Below are 16143 nucleotides of genomic sequence, written 5' to 3' on the forward strand. Positions count from 1 at the left end.
AGAAATGTCTTCTCGTGGGTCTTAGCCCTGCAGGGGGCTAAGCCCCCCTAAAGGTCAGATCCTAGAATTGCCCCTGCCTTTAGTTGCATTTTTGTTAGTTTCCCTCTGATGTTACATTATAAATCCTTCTCCCACGTTCACATATAACTTGAGCAGACTTTCCTTTTTGCTCGGTTTAGGAGAAACGGCGGTCATAAAAAGCTGTGACAAAGCTTAAAACCGAGCAGAAGAGTCACAAACTGACCTGTGAATCTTGCCTCGACAGGAACAGCATCACTGAACTGTGGGCTTCTGCTGCTTCCTGTCTGTTAAACCACAGTCAGAACAAAATTTCTTTCTCTGTGTAACAACGGAAAGTTCTCAACTCCCCCTCCTTCCTTCTCAAACAACAAACCACGACTCTGATAGGTTCAAGCCTTCCAGACATATAGCATTTCCTACATGAATCATATAGCTGCTAGATTTATCTGCAGTGGTGACGTAGAACATGCAAATGGTGGCGCTTTCTTAAAATTAAATGTTTGGTTAAAAGTCACTACATTTGGGTGTAAAATAGCAAAACTTTGATTTGATTTGCAAGAGATGTTGGATTTTAACCTTTTGACAGCAACGTATTCAAAAAGATGTGAACGTTTTTAATTAAAAGACGACATCTGCCCACAGTGATGACACTATGGGTAGAAACTAACAGCGCAGCTAAACCCCAAACCATTTGTACATGCTCACATCCCTAACTTGAGTCAGTTTCATGTGAATTCTGAGAACGAACTGCCAAGTTCCTGTCATCGGGGCTTTCTCGTATGTCAAAATGCGACATAGGTAAACAAAACACAGTTTGTGTACAACAGCTGAAACACTTCCAAGTTCTTCAAAAACTCTAGAAATAAAACTTAAATTGTGGTTTTGAAATGTGCAAAAACCCAACAAATCCTTCAGTTAAAAGAGTCATCGAATTTAGCCGTCGATATGTCCATGTTGTGAAAAACATCAGAGTCAAAACTACCCCCACCAACCTATTTCTGTAATGTGGCAACAGGCCACATGTCACTGATAGGAAGAACCGCGAAAGGTTGTGAAAACGGAACAGGAAATTGCAGAAAAGTCTCAGAAAAGACAACTGTGGTGTTAAAACATCACAGCGTGATGCGCTGCTGCTGCAGCTGCTGCTGTTTCTGATGTCCGCGCGGCTCCTGCACGTTTATCACAGGATCTGGATGTTTTATGTAGGGATTGGAGTGAGGATTATCTGTATGAGTTAGTGCAGATAGACCTCTCTGTTTCCTGATTAACACTTAAGGGAACATCAGCTGAGGTGATGGTAGATCCTTAAAGCTGAAGTAATCTGCAATGAGTGATGCAACATTAAATACAAAAAAACAAGCCAGTTTTGCAACATTGCTTGTTCACCATCGTCTGTCTGATTGGCTAAAAAAAGTTTTTGGTTATCACAGGCTTCATTGTGGAAGAAAAAGGCAAAATATAGTATCAATAATGTGCACTACTACTGTTGCAACTTAAGTTGTCTTTAAAAGCAGGTACGAAATGTTCCCTTCGCCGGGTTCATCTTGATACAAAGTCGTTAAGAAACATCCTGTAGCTGGCACCACACTGTGCCTGAAAATGTTGGGTACAACAAATTGCAAAGATACAAAATGGCAAAGGAGGAAAATTAATTTCAAACACAATTCCCACAAAAAATAGCTGTATTACTCGGGTTAGGTGCTGTTTGTTTTGCCATTTTGGACGTTAATGGTCCATTAAATTAGCCATCAGTTTGTATCCACCAGAGGATCTTCTGTACCAATTTTAATTGTAATTTAGAATAAATTACAATTGTAATTAATTGTAAGTAATTAGCAGTGTGGCTTCTACTCTTTGGTAAAAATAAGCAGTTAACCCAGGTACAGTTGGTTTAATCATATTTTAAAAGAATCAAAACTGAAAACACTTTAATGAAGTAAAACAAACAGATCTGCCATTATTAGTATAGGCGGCTACAGTTGAGTTAAATCAACATAAGGGGCAAAATAGTAATATATAAAAGATATTTCTCCTGACCCACATTTTTTTCTTCCGTTTTTTCCCTCTCGTCTCTCTAAACATCAGCATATTAGTTTCTACAACACATTTCAGTTGTCACTGAAAGTTGATTCATTTGGTTAAATGTGCCAATTGGTTTGAAGAGTTTTCATCAATAATACCTACATATTGTGTCCACTAATCTTTGGTGTTACTATTTCATCCCTTCATTTAAAACTCTTTCAACCATTTTGTTTCAATTTACTTAACTCGTACATTGGTGTATTTTTCTTATGCTTTGGTATTTCCACGAATTGGACGTAAATGAGCCTTAAAAATTATCAAAACTTATTTGTAACAAAATTCAGCAATGCGATATCAAATGAAAACTTTGCATTTCGCTCCATTCCCGAATATTTCTGCTGTGATCCCACATCTGAACCACTTGACTCTTGGAAATATGAACGATTATAACTCTACATCAAACCAAAATGACAGGAAGTGACCCATCGCTGGTTAAAACCATTACTGGGAATCGACATGTCTTTACAGAAGACGTAGAAACAAAATATCTCCAAGCCAATCAGTAGAAAAAAGAAAATAAAAAGCTTAGTTTTGTATCAGAAAGGTATTACTCCAAACATAATAGCATTGCCTCAGCTCAGTTACAGACTTTCTTTTTGCATTATTCATCTTGAAAGGTAGCATGTTTGATAGCATCTACATTGCTAGTCACTCCATTTTTACAAGTGAATAAAAAACATGCAAGTCAGTACATGAGTGTTGGTTGCTTCTTACTGCCCAGCTTACACTCTCTTCCGTCTGCTGTAGTTTGGCTGTCGAGTGGCAACTACCAGAGGCTTAAAGAGGCGGGAAATTCTCAGTTTCCCTTAGAAAAATTTAAAATTAAAGATAAAAACAGACGAAAACATTATTTTTTTTTTTCAGTCTCATATTAGATCAGTGACAACTGGAGCTCAAAGTGTTTACATTCATACCGATACCAACGTGTTACAGCACAGGGCAACGGCCCAGTGCTGGGAAGAGAGGATACAATACCCAGAAAAATACCTGCAGCCCGCTCCAAACCTGAACTTATGGTTTAATACATCAAAATCTGAACTACAACACAATAGCTTGTTACCTTCAAGGGACAGAAATCAATTTGTAGTTTGTCTACAGTTTGAACCTTGCCAGGACAATTTCCATACGATGATTTGTTTACAGTACACATTGAGGTACGGGCTCAGATGGAGCGCAGGAGTCTCAGTGCTCCAAGTCGGAGTGGAGGCTGGATAGGGGACCCGGCTGCGCATACCAAACAGGTCTGGACACACACAGGCGCATGTGTCCTCCCACCGTCAGGTATGCAGAAATATCTAATAGGGAACACACCTTGGGATGGAGCAGAGCGTGAGCAGGCAGGGAAACAATAATGATTTCTGTTTTATGTGACAAGCTTTTCTTACAATAGCAGCCTGGCATTCTGGAAACGACTGCTGCTCTTCCCCACAAGGATGAAGGAGGTAAACTGAGCCGCAACGATATTTACATGTCTGGAAGTCAGACCACATTTGGGTTGCAAGTTGTAAAAACCTGAGAAATTTGCCAATTAATGAGCAATATACATGTATGTTGTCAATACAAAGCCATTATGTATCATAATAACAATGGACATAAAACAGTGAAATATTTTTTTTTATCTTAACAGCCATATAATGTCATAATTTTTTGTCTTACTTGCGTAAATACTGTAAAATGCATTTTTACTGAAGGTCATCAGACACTCAGTATCTCACTCTGGCCAGGACTAGTTGAAAAGTTAAACAGCGGTTTACACCTTTTGCAGAGCTGTTCTTAAAACGTCTGCAGCTCATGTTTCAGTTTAAGAACTTATAATAAGTTAATCAGCACTTCCCATCTGATCACTGGTGAAGCCTCACAGGTAGGCCCACTCGCTCTGAGACAGCCCAGCTCCCCTCCAAGACTTAAGTCTTATCTGATTTCACACAATTGGATACTGGGTCAGTGTGGTGTCCGGTGTCACTCTCCAACATTTCTATCTAATCTTGATGCCAGTAAATGTGGCCCGTTCCAGGATCTGAGCACAGAAGTGCGGAGTCACTGCATTTGAGATACCAGATGCATATTTTAAAACACAAGCAGAGGAAAAACTTGCACAGCAATGTGACTGAAACTAATGACCGTGAGGGTTGCATTCTTTATGGATTACGATGTTATTTCTAATTCAGGCACTCAAGTCTGATTTAAAGCTGAAGTAAGTAGCTTTTATGAAACTGTATTTTTTACATATTTGTTCAAACTGTCACTGTTTGAACAAATATGTAAAAAATATTTGTGGAATATAATAATAATAGAATATGTGTGAAAAAAAAATTCCTCTCCCAGTGCTAACTAGGAACAACCAATCGAGCCCAGAGACAAGTCTTAGTGCTGTCAATCACAATCTCATGTGACGGCTGCAGCTAGCATAACATGTTGTGAATGCTAAGCTAGTCAGCATGGCCACCAATGATGTGAGATAAATGCTTTTCTGGTAGCAGTAAGTTGTTTCTCCACCATTAGCACCTTTAGCAGCAAGTACATGAGATTGATTGGTTGCGCAAAGATCCTCCTCTGGGCTCTGATTGGTTGTTTTTGGTCGGGAGCAGTGCATTTCTTCACATGACAAGAGCAGCTCAGAGGAGAAGTGGAGGAGATCGATCTTTTCACAGATTATCTGTTTGATAACAAACTGTCATAACATTCTTTGAAAAAGTTACATATTGCAGCTTTAAATGTTTTCTCAAATTTGGTCTGTAGGCCAACAAATTTAATCCCGCACACATCAAACAATGGCTTATGTTACTTATATGGAGAAGTGTTTGAGACGTGAGCAGGAAGCAGAAGGACAGTCTGCCTGAGTCGGTCAATATTTGAGAAAGCTTTATGAAATATTCTTTTTTATGATCGCCAGCCGATGAGGAAGGTGCAGCATGGGTGCAGGAGAGGAGGACAATAAACTACCTGTTTAGACACAGAAGTGGTGAGCGGGCTTCATATAACAACATATTTACACTGCAGTATTGTTCCACCATATTAAGGATGTACAGTAATTACACGAGAAGCAGGCAAAAGATAAGAACATGAGTTCAACCAAATGTGACAGTTTTCAGGAAGACGGACGTAAGGATTCAGTTTATCCTTTGGTGCTACTTTGAATAAAGAGGCCCGACAGTCGGTCTCCAGAGGGGCTGAGGTTGTGTTATCCTGATGAGAATCACAATGCAAAAACGCAAAGGTAAACAGGGAGTGGCTGTTGCTTGGGAACACAGAGGGAGAGGGCTGTAAAGCAGGTCCTGCAGTACGGCAAAGAGAAAGCAGGTGGGCCTCAAACTGCTTCTACCAGTACAGAAAATCCCAGTAACCAACACAAAAACTCATTTTTCATTTTTAAGCAATTAGAGGAAAACCTGAAACTGCTGCTGCGGTAGTTTACTAACAACGTGTTGCTAGGTAACCACAGAGTGAGTGAGTTGCTAGGTAACCACAGAGTGAGTGAGTTCATTAATTCCACCAACTTTGATTGGCTGGCTGTGAGACGTGGAGCAGATGAAGCCTTTCCTCCAAGGCCTACATGCTGTGCAGCTCTCAATCAGAGTTCAGTGAATATTGTATATATTGAATATACCATCAGATCTATAATTTATCTCTACTGATCATGTGTCTTATCACAATATATACCATTATTGATTTATTGTCCAGCTTTACTTTCAAATAAAAAACAAACAAGTTTGTCAATTTGGAATATTGTTGGTCATGAAAAACATTGACAGTCATCATTTGGAAAGAAAAGATAATGCTGTTTAAAAGCCACGCATCTTAAACTGGTGTCACTCTATAAAAAGCACACCATGCTAAACACTTCAACCAAATTTGGTTTATCTACATTTTTTTATGTAGCCTATGTGTGAAAGCCAACATAACTATAAAAAACTTGTATTTTTTTTTTTTTAAATACAAAAATAAGTAAATTGTTAATAGCACGGAACTGTATTTCTACTAAGTCAGAAGCTAAAATAAAATGCTATTCTACATCCAACTTATCCTTTCTCAGGAATATTGTAAAAGAAAACATCAGTTCTGCAGAATGTAAATAAATATAGGACAGTTTGCAGCTTGTACAATTTGTATGTCGCATTGTTTTTATGTGCATTTTCCTGAAAAAATTACTGCAGCATGCAAAAGAGACTCACTTAAAATGCAGCGTGAAAGCAGTGCAATTTCTGATATAGGAGTTATTTAAAGCCATTGTGTTCATGCATTCACATCAAAAAGAACTGTCCTCTTTAAATATTACTGCAGAGAAACGTCAAACTAAATAAAACATTTACAAGTCACCCACATCGTTATAGTTTTAGAGGCAAGTCTTATGAAAAAATGTGTAGTTAAAGTTGAGCGTAAAGATAAACATTTAATTGATAAATACACAGTTTGGAGCCATGAACATGGCAGGTTTTCCATATGAGAATCTGCTGCTGATGCTTGCAGACAGACATCACTGCAGCTGGATGTCTGGGACAAGAATGTCTGGAAAACATGTGGGAAATCAATTTTCCTCTGTGCTTAGATCAAAACAGATCGTTCTGTACCACACATTGTTTAAATCAGCACAAGATAAAACCTATTTCAGTCCTAATAAGTCAGTTTTATGTTCACACACACATCTCGCACACGGGAGTGGATTTCTGCATGACGTCACCTCATGCAGGGTGGAACCACATAATTGGAAAGAACAACACTGCACCATGGATGTGTTTTCAGGCCACTTCAGAAAAGCAAGCATAAAGGTATAAATACATCATATTTCTACACCCAATGCAGTAGCAAATGACTCGCTTGAAGACAGAGTTGAACAAAGATCTGTAAAGGAAATTTTTATGATGCTCTGCATGTTGCTTTGATCTGGGATGAAATAAACCTGCCTTCACCCACGCAAATGCTGCAAGCAAATCATAGTGGATAAACATATACGACCTCCAGGTTGATGACGTATAAAATTAAAAAGGTATGAAAAACTGTCTGTTTTGTGGTTTTTATTGTCTTGTTTGCACCTCACCTAAGAAGAAAACTTTTTATTTTTCAGCCTAGGATCCTTCACTTGTCTGAAACATTATTCTGAGTAAATGCCTTTGATTAAAACTAAGATTATACAATACCCAATTTAAAGTTTCACATAACTACCTCAATACCCTTTGCTCTCACAGAAGCATTACATAACCACAAAAAGTCATAAAAAGGTGTGTCACAATGTCCCATATATCTCATTTATGGGCATTTTGACCCTCTTTTTTTAATCTAAAATCACAAAACCTTTCTCTGAGTTTCAGCCTGACCGATGTACCCAGATGAAAAAACCCAACAGGTGCAGCAAACAAGCTTAATTTTTAGTTACTGATGGCTTTATATTAATCTTTATCTAAACATCTTCACTAGCAAAAGTGAAAATTTGAGACAGATAAAGAAAGAAGTTAATGATCTGTACTAGAATAAGGTCAGTATACTTTAGGAATAAAGAAAAGAGTCTGCTTTTATTACAGTAGAAATAGAGATGTGGCCCATCTATAAAATCTAATATAAACATCACGCTTGATAATGAGGTAATTCCTAGAGTGGATATATCTATACATAGATCTGTAATCTTTAAATTAAAGTTCTCTGTTTAATATAGAGAGTACTCCATTGCTCAATCAATTTAATTTATATTTAGGAGAACTGCAAGTTGTTGTCACAATAACAACTCCAAGAGTTAAACAGAGAAGCAAAAAAGATTTATTTTATTCACTTTTATCACTTTAAACATGATTTGGAAATGCCAGCAGCCTGTTGGGAGTTTCTCACATTTTACAACCCAACAGATCAACATAGAGGCTGCTGTAATAGCTAGCAATGCTAACAGCGCTAGCAATGCTAACAGCGCTAGCTATGCTAATCGCTAAACGTTTTTTAAAACCGGTTATAAGCTTCAGCATCATATATTGGCTCCCTTTTTTGACAAAATAATCTTAGTCAAATTATATTGAGGTTTTTGTCAGACCTTTTATAATGAATAGTTATGTTTTCTTTGTGCGCCACACATCCCTCCATTTTAGCACTAATTTTATTGATTTAACAGCTTTACAGGATAATGTTAAAGTAGACACAAAACCATTGTATTGCTTTTGTGTCACCCTATCAAAGGTATAAATTCCACAATAAATACATTTCCTAATACAAATTTTCGGTGTTTAAAAATAACTGTATTGACCTCTAACAAAATTAAGAACATAGAAAAACTGTAACAACAGGATAAATCTCAGCCTTCTATCCTTATTCAGTTCAGATTCATTGAAGATGGAGGAAGAAAACAATATAGACAGCCATTAAAATTCTGAAGGGAAAGATTTAAGAAGTGAATCATGGACTAAAATCTAAATACTCTGCATATCTCAGGTTTGTCTGTCTTCATAAAGCATTCCTCAGATTTGATGATCACAGCTGTGTATTACTGAAAAAAAGGCCAGCCAGTCCCAGCATGCTCCAAATATGAGAGGGTTGCAACACGGAGACACCATTGCTCAATCAATTTAGTTTTATTTATCAAGGGAGGGCTTCTCTCAGTACCGACTGCTAAAATGCACAACTGGATACAGAATGTGCCTTGCTCAGAGGCACAGTAGCTGCTAAAGCAGAAGAGAAAGTTAAACATTAACTTTCCCCACCCAGATTTAAAAAAAAAAAAAACAGGAATTAAACTTCCCATTACAAGTTCTCCAACTGTTCGGCCAAAATCCATTTCAGGCAGAGAGTACAACTTCTAAAGAGGCATGCAAAACAGAGTTACACTTTCTCATGTTAATATTTTCCATATACGTTGACCAAAAAATAAGGTACTCTAGGGAAATAAAGCAGTTTCACTATGAGTCTGATGGTTTCTTGGAGCCTCCTCAATTACAGGGCTGATGTGCTGGACCTGCAGGTCACCTGACAGCAAGTAAGAGATTTTCAAAACTTGTAAAACTGGCCATAAACAACCTATTATGGCTCTACAGACTTCACCAGAGTGGAAATGAGTTATTGCGGTAGTTTTATTTAGCTGATCAGCCTAAGGCAAATATAAGCAAAAGCATGAAAACGTCTCGTCTCCAACTCAATATTCTAAATTAATGGATGTTATAATGACACTAAAAGCCCAACATGGCAACACGTCGGGTTGGGTGGCAGCTAATAACATCAGAGGTTTCGAAACGTTGTGGGAAAATACTCTCACAGATTGTTTCCACTCCTTTTAACAAGTTCTCAGTAAAAGTGACCAGATTTTCTAAGAATTTGCAGTCTACACAGAATAAAAGCAGAGCTGCCCCTCCCCTACCTGTTGCTGCACACGCCTACTCACTTTCAATAAAGATAAATTCACAGTTCAAGATGTAAGCTTTAAAAGAGCATCATCATCTACCATTATTTTGAAGTGAAACTCAAAATGAAATAGCCTAATGTTCTCTGAAATACGGTTTCTACAGATTTGATGCAAAGATTAGGAGTCCCTCCCCCACATGTTGCTTAACACAGCCAGTCAACTGAACAAATGCAACACTCTCAGATGACTAGCTATTAATATATCACCATGTTTCTCTATAAAAAGAAAAACATTCTGCACAATAAACATATTTACCAACCTCTAAATTTAGATGTTTATAAAATTTTTAAAAGTTTGTGTATAAAACGTACGCGTTGCTTTACGAGTAATTCTCCCTTTTCTGTATTACATAAAAGTATATTTTAAGTGAATACAACGGTAGTATTCTCATAAATTATAGCTTATTTCACCAGGCAAATCAAGAAATTTCCAGAGAGCTTGAGGTCCTCCAAACTATCAACCTAAAATCTCCTCATGACATTATTTCTAATGTGGCAGAACGAGGCGGCTCAGATTTATTTCATGCCTTAAAGGGATAATGAGGGACGATGAGTTCCTGTTAAAATCTAAGTGGGTAACTGCAGTAGATAATTATCTTCATTTAGTATAAATACAGACTAATCGATGCCAGAACCTAATAGCTTGTCCAAGCAGGTGAACGTCTACGGTCTTAAAACGGCTTTAAACCTTCGCACAGTCGTTGCTGTAGGATTGGGGCATTTATTTAGATTTTTACAGTGAAACCAGTGATTATTTTCACAGGAAACAGAGGTTAGAGTCATTGTGCCACCAATGGACTTCCTGTTAGATTCTAAAAGTAAAGTAGTGGAAAAGTCAATAATGTAGCATTCATTTAAAATCAATCATTTTTACGTTACCTTCATTCATTATGAGACAGTTACTCTAAAACAGTCAAACCAGGCTAAACATTGTTTCTTTATTTTAAATTAATTTTTTAATACACCAGTAACAGTAGTATCAAAGTCAGGTTAAGCTATGTTTGTATAGGATGAAACATTAGTTTCTTCAGCAGATCATTTTTTATTGTTGATGTCTTACTTCCAAAATTTTCTGTCAACTTTTAATATTTAAAAAAAGAAAAACATGGTGGGGAACTGGTGGACTGGCATAGCGAACCCTACCACCAGGATTAGCTAGATTTTTGGAGGAAACCCTAAAATACTACAGACTTCAGAAGTACTTCTCTGTGTACTTCAGAAAATTAAATAAAAATATAAAAACATTTTTATGTAATTTGGCACTACAAAGACAAAAATTTATTTAATTTGACTAAGAAAATAATATTTTAGCACACAACTGTTGTCTTGACGTTCTATTTAAGTGGTCCTCTGGAGTCTTGAGGGCCACATAAATAGCTTTGGCGGGCCGGATCTGGCCCACGGGCCTCCAGTTTGATACGTCCCATTTTAGAGCACATTCAGTAAGTGTTTCACAGAGGACGCTCATTGGTGCTGCACAACTCAATACCTCCATTTCTATGAATAAAAACCTGGTTTCCATATAAATGTCTGAATGGACAAATTATTGAAATGTTCTGAAAACAGCATTTATAATGTAGAAGTAGACGTTTTTTGAGTCCAACGAACATTTATTTGGTTGGACTTAAATGAAGACACCAGGTGCATTATCTACTACAGGTAAGATACTTATAAGCTTCTAACAGAACCTGTTTTAAAACACATGCAATCAAGGCTTATTTACATATTTCTTACAGGTTGGATGTATAGTTTGCATGCATTTATCACAGCTGATGTTTGTCCCACCAGAACACAAACACTGTTTATTCTTTTCAGAGTTTCTGCCTGGAACATAAAACACAATAATCCCTCCATTTTTACATATCTCAAAACACTGAAACTGTAGTAACGCAGCAAAACCCGCCTCCTCTCGTCCTCATCACGGACCTCCTCTTGCAACGTCCCGATCCTCTTGCTCAAGCCCCAATGATCTAATTACAGACTAAACTTGTTGACTTTGTAAAGAAAGAAGAGCCAACCTGAAGCTACCATCCTGTCCCCTGTCCCACTTCTTTCTGCTCCTTATCAGCCCCCAAATGAGATTCACACAGTGTCGCAAAACAGCAGCTAGTCTGAGGTGATACTGTGAGGCACGAAGGCCTCATTTACAATACAAATCAGGGTGGGAAAAGAGGAGAAATGTAGGACAAATGCAAAGTCAGACCAGGTCAACAACAGAGTCATTCACACACAAATGCTAAAGGGTGTGAGAATAAATATGCAGAATAAATACTTTTTCTCTTTCCTAGTTGAAAAAGCCCTGAGCTGCAGAAAAACAAGTACAGCTCTGGAAAAAATAAAAAGACCACTGCACTGAAATCCTCCTGGTTATTCCACCAAATACTGATTTCTGAACTCTTCCTGAGTTAAAACATTAGCATCGCTGTTTCTAAATGAACATTAACTTGTTTTCTTTTTGTTATTTTGACCGTTTCTCATCTTCTGCATATAAATACAAACATTTTGCTTGTAATTTCAGACATGTTGTCAGTAGTTCATGGAATAAAAGAACGATGTTCATTTTACTCAGATATACACCTGTAAAAAGTAAAATCAGAGAAACTGATCATTTTAAGTGGCCTCTTATATTTTTTCCAGAGGTGTATTTCAGCAAACATTTTCATAAAAATGATAAAGAATAATAATAAAATCTTTTCAGCTTTTTTCAATATGTTTAACCAAAGTTGAGCAGCTTCATCTCCAACTGAATTGGGTGTGAATGCATCTCAGGCTGCAAGCACGTTTATGCACTACTCCAGCATGCACACTGTGTTTTTTTGTGGTCCCCTAAGTGCAGACTGGGTTTCTGGTGAAACAGGAAGCAAGCTTTTATCTCTGCTGCTCGGAGCAACTTTTAGAAACAGCTTCTCAAAAACGTTAAGCAGAATCATTTGTTTCAAAGGGGGGTAAATGTAAAAAAAAAAAAAAAAACACAGATCAGGAGGAGGTCATACAGAAAAGAGGAAGCAAACGACTAAAGTTTAAACTTTCCAGTGAGCACAAAAAGACATCCTTCCACGTTACAAGAAGAGTGACATTCTGTTCTGGTGAACTTAAGATGTGATGCATGAAGCAGTGCATGACCGGCTTTACACATAACGAACTGATGGAGGCGAAAACACAAAAGCCTCTTTTTTACGTCCACCTAAAGGACAGTTTAGTCAGTAATTACTGATTAACACACCATGAAAAATAGATGTGGGTTTGGTCCAGGGGCTTGCAAAACTCTGTTCCCGCCCTTGCTTCTACACCCCTTATAAGGCAACAATTTGTAAAAGAAATGCAAGAGACAAGCATATCAGTTAAAGATCGCTGAGAGAGTTTCTGAAAACAATGTGCAAACACAAATAAAAAAAAAATCAAGTTTGTAACCCTTTTTTGAGTTAAAGTTCAAAAACACAGTTTCTATAAAGCAGCTTAGGTTTAATGTAAACCACATTGATCATAAAACAGTGAAATTCGTTTCACTTTTTCCATGATTAAGATGTGAAACAGAAGTAAGCGTGGAAAAAATGAGAGGTTCTTCAGTTGAACTGGAATAACTTGTTAAAGCTCCTGAGAGACCTGTGACAGGACAAGGTGTGTAACTGAAAAATGTTGTAAAGTCATTTGTCAAATTAACTTCTTTTCTGCTTTGAATGGGACTGTTACCAAATATTCACCCAATTTAAACCCAAATATGACAAACAAATGTTAAATTTACAAAAATGTTGATCAATTTCTGAAGATTGGCTTCAAACATCACGACCAAAACGGCTTCAACTATCGGACTAAGCAAAAGTTCACATGACAGTTGTTCATAACTGACCTCAAAGACACTGGATTCGGATGACAGGATCCATTATAGCGATCGAACAAGAGTCGATCGCACCGACCATTGGAAAAAAAAAAGAGACAACAAGAAGGTGAAACTGGGAATAATCCAAGACGTATTCAGATGAGGAGGAAAGGTGCCTAAAGCCGTGAAGTGGCCAGACCCACACCTCTTCCTCACACTGACAAAACAAAAAAATTACACAGGAGGGGGGAAAAACACGACAATGCAATGGCTGCTGTTTGAAACAGGAAAAAAAGCAGAAGTGTAGTGAAGCAACTTGTCCTCTCCCTATGAGTCACGCAGGGCGGTCGCCATTGGTAGAGACGGCCTGAGGCGCAGGGCCTTCACCTGGCCAATCAGCAAGGAGCATGCAAATGGTTTCAGGTGAGTTGTGCTTGATGGCGGGGATTGGATGAGGGCTGAGGGGGGAGGGAAGAGCAGAAACGACAAACATGGAGGCCACACCTAGAACGGGCTGAAAGACGATCGACGGGTTCCTCCAGCAGAGGCAGAGGAGTACTGGAGGTGTAAGTAAACAATCAGACAGGTATGCCGTGACTTTAGACTTTGACCAAACAATAAGGGCAAAGCAGGTGATTAAAATCAGCATGAGAGAGATAAATGCTTTCTCCCTTTACGATATGAAAAAGACATTCTGAGCAATTAAATGAGTCAGTTTGGTGATGTAGTTTTATTATGCACCCATTTTCCAAAGATATATTTTCTATGGGCCAGCTTACTATTAAAGTTGATAAAATTAACTAAAACTACAGAAATAACAAAAACTGAAAATATTTTTGTCTAAGTTGCACTGTGTAGAGTTTATAAAAATATATTTTTGTACATAGTTTGACAGTTTGGTGTGAGATAGATAATCTGTGATAAAATTGATCTCCCAGTGCAAGAAACAACCAGTCAGAGCGAGGAGGCGGGTCTTAGCGCTGCCAATCACAATCTAATGTGGTGCTGCTCGTCTCCTCGCCAATTTTTTTTTTTGTTGGATTACAAGCATCTCTGTTGCTCTCAGAGTTTCACTAGCGGAGCAGATTTATTCCAAAAGGATAGGTTTATAATTTATACCTCTTTGAATTCTGCATCCAAAAATGAACCAAAGTGTGAAAAAACTAAAACTACTACACCTAATAGAAACTAAACAAAAAAAAAAGTTATAAAAATTTGAAAACTAACTAATTAAAACTAACTGATTTACCAGAAACTATTATAATCCTGTTTTTATCCACACAAAAACATTAAAGTGTCCCAGAATGCTGTTTGTTATTCCTCCAGACATGTAGGTGGACATGGATTATGAGTGATGCACAAAAAATATTCCAGATTAGGGGTAAAACAAAACAAAAAAACTGGACTGGAGAACAAAAAAGATCATGTTTCATGTCAAATAGACCAAATTCTCTTTACTGCCTGAATATTTCGCTGAAACTGAGACTCAGACGTCAGGCAACATTTGGACAATTTATTTTTGCGAATCCTTTTTCTTCCTCATTCTTATGTCCAATTCGAACATCTTTATGCCAGAATACTTGATTTGCAGATTGATTGGTATTAACCTGCAGCTGAACCTCATAAAGTAGCAAGCAATTTTATATCTACTGAAAACTGTAATAATTTACATATTTTCCTGATAGTTTAAAGCATTTTGCTTTCATGCAATAACAACAAACTGTGAAAATATGTAAAAACTGAAACACTTGACAGACAGAGGAGGAGCAAACTGTCTCTCTTCCCCACGTTTACCAAAACAAATTTTCATATTTGATCTATAAAACATTCAGAAATGTGATCAGAAAGAAAAAAGAAAATTGCTTCTATTATATTGTGTTAAAGTTAACATAGTAGAAGATAATGAAAATAATCTTTCATCAGAAATGAACTTAAGCAAACAGGAAGTGGTGATCTTGTGGTCAGTGTGCTGAGCGCTCTCTGCATCTTCACACGGCAAGAACAAACTATATTTAACAGAATCAGAAGTGAAGTATTTATATAACGGCATTACACCTAATTTGGTAAAGTGGAGAAAGAACAGACAACTCGACTTTTAAAGAGAAACTAACATATCGAACACCTCAACTCTCACTGCAGCTATTGATTATTTCATTGATTTTCCTGCCGATTAAACGGATAAAAACATTGGAACAATTTGCAATATTTTATTTAAGCCTTTTTTAAACAAAGTAAGAAACATTTTAAAGCCTAATTCCTTTTTTAAATAAGTAAACAAATATTTCATTGCCTTAATTAATGATCATTTTGTAGCAAAAAACATATTTCTAACATCAACGTGTGAAAAGCTCAGACCTTTCTGCTCCACTTGACATCAACGCAGCTAATTGATGCATTGATGCATCAATCAGCTGCTGCAAAAATAATCTCTTGATTTTTTTGGATTAACTGATTAATAATTATATAGAAAAAGGCGATCAGTAGGAGATTTTATTTTATTTTTTACATAATTTCAACCATGTGAAGCTGAAAGCCACTTGAGGAGTTAGAAGCTGTACAGAATTTATTTTTTGTCATAAATGCAAAATGTTTGGGGGGTTTTGCCCAGTTTTGACTTGATTACAGCTCTGATCTGAGTGTGTTGGTCTTTCAGTAAATAGCATCATCATATTTAAGAAATACAGAGAAGTCAAAGCAAAATGTCTTGATTATGTTTAAAAGCCATTTAGATATTTACAGGCATATCAATTTTAAGCAGTTTGAAAAGTATGGATGATTTTTTATTTTACATTGTGACTGCATTTTCAAAGGGATTATTGATCCATCTGTTATCCATATATGTAATAATTGTC

At 37.1% G+C, this 16143-nt stretch overlaps 1 protein-coding gene across 4 annotated transcripts in view; it reads right to left on the reverse strand.

The window, feature by feature from the left end:
- LOC129360438 (ETS-related transcription factor Elf-4-like) overlaps positions 1 to 16143 on the reverse strand; it is a 58826-nt gene that overhangs the window by 28519 nt on the left and 14164 nt on the right. The window contains exon 1 of one of the 4 annotated variants that reach the window (XM_055030659.1): positions 13322 to 13743. The exons of the other annotated variants lie outside the window; for them this stretch is intronic. The gene's annotated coding sequence lies outside the window, so the exon portion shown is untranslated. Of the gene's footprint in view, positions 1 to 13321; positions 13744 to 16143 lie in introns of those variants that run through there. 4 annotated transcript variants of the gene reach the window in all.

Source organism: Poeciliopsis prolifica, unplaced genomic scaffold (genome assembly GCF_027474105.1).
Source record: "Poeciliopsis prolifica strain line A6 unplaced genomic scaffold, Auburn_PproV2 SCAFFOLD006, whole genome shotgun sequence".
Taxonomy (NCBI): Eukaryota; Metazoa; Chordata; class Actinopteri; order Cyprinodontiformes; family Poeciliidae; genus Poeciliopsis; species Poeciliopsis prolifica.